Raw genomic sequence first — 1952 nt, 5'->3', positions numbered from 1 at the left:
GGTGGGGGGGGGGTGTGCAGGCTGGGGCTACACAAGAAATAAATATTTAATATTCAGTAAGGGCTAAAAAGAAAAAGCAGGATAAGGGGGATTGATGGAGAGTGCCAGAGATATTTTATTAGGTTGGTAAGGGAAGCACTATCTGGTAAGGTGGCAGTTGAGCAGATAAGAAGGCTTGAGGAAGCAAGCCATACCAATACCTGAGGGAAGAACATTCCAGGCATTGTTGTTAGGTACCATCCAGTCGGTTCCAACTCACAGTGACACTATGCATAACAGAATGCAACTCTCCCTAGTCCTGCACCATCCTCACAGTAGTAGGTATGTTTGAGCCCATTGTTGCAGCCGCTGTGTCAGTCCATCTTGTTGAAGGTCTTTCTCTTTTTCACTGACCCTCTACTTCACCAAGCATGATATCCTTCTCCAGGGATTGGCCCCTCCTGATAATATGTCCAAAGTAAGTGAGATGAAGTCTCGCTATCCTCACTTCTAAGGAGCATTCCAGGCATTAGGGAACAGAAAGTACAAAGGCCCTGAAGTGGATAATCCTAGATAGGAGGAATGGAAAGGAGGCTATAAGTGAAGTGGCAGGAGATGAGGGAGCCAGATCATGTGGGGCTGAAGAACAAAGTAGGAGGCCTCTCACTTCCCTGTCTCAAAACTTACTATAGAGCCATGGTAATCAAAACAGCCTGGTACTGGTTAAATGACAGACACATAGACCAATGGAATAGAATTGAGAACCAGAAATAAAATCATCCATCTACGGACAGCTGATTGTTCGACAAAGGGTCAAATTCCATTCAATGGGAAAGAAACAGTCTCTTCAACAAATGGTGCTGGCAAAACTGGATATCCATATGCAGAAAAAAACGAATCATGATCCATACCTCACACTATGCACAAAAAATAACTCAAAATGGCTCAAAGACCTAAATGTTAAAAGGTAAAACCGTAAATTCCTGAAGAAAACATAGGGTCAAAACTAGGGGACATAATCTTTGGCATAAATAGAATATCAAACAAAACAAAAAATGCACGAATGACAGAAGATAAATTAGATAACTGGGATCTCCTAAAAAGTAAATACCTAGGCTCATCAAAAGAGTTTACCAAGACAGTAAAAAGAGAACCTACAGATGGAAAAAATATTTGGTAAAGACATATGATAAGGGTCTAATCTCTAAAATACATAGAAAACTTCAACAACTCAACAACAAAAAAACAATCCAATCAAAAAATGGGCAAAGGACATGAACAGACAGTTCAACAAAGAGGACATTCAGGCAGCCAACAGATACATGAAAAGATGCTTATGATTATTAGCTTTTAGAGAGGTGCAAATCGAAACTACAATGAGATACTGTTTCACCCCTGCAGAAATGGAAATGATAAATAAAAAGAAAACAGCAAATGCTGACGAGGTTGTAGGGGGACTGGAACTCTTCTACACTGCTGGTAGGAATGTAAAATGGTACAACCACTATGGAAAACAATATGGTGCTTCCTCAAAAAGCTAGAAATAGAAATGCTTTATGATCCAGCAATCCCACTCCTGGGTATATATCCTAGAGAAATAAGTAGTGACACGAATAGACATTGCAGCATTATTCACAACAGCAGAATGATGGAAACAACCCAAGTGCCCATCAACAGATGAATGGATAAACAAATAGTACACACACACCATGGAATACTATGTAACTATTAAGAACAATGAGTCCGCGAAACATAACATGGATGAATCTGGAGGACATTATGCTGAGTGAAATAAGTCAATCCCAACAGGACAAATATTGTATGGCATCATTTTTATAAAAAAAATCAGAAACTGTTATACACACAGAAAGCAGCTTTCTTTGATGGTTACCGGGGTGGGAGGAGGAGATGGAACCACTTTCTAGATAGATGTTTTGTGCCATTAGGTCAATTCCAACTCATAGCAACCCTAT

The sequence above is a fragment of the Trichechus manatus genome, unplaced genomic scaffold, assembly GCF_000243295.1.
Source record: "Trichechus manatus latirostris isolate Lorelei unplaced genomic scaffold, TriManLat1.0 scaffold00050, whole genome shotgun sequence".
Classification (NCBI taxonomy): Eukaryota; Metazoa; Chordata; class Mammalia; order Sirenia; family Trichechidae; genus Trichechus; species Trichechus manatus.
Note: the sequence above shows the minus strand (reverse complement) of the source record.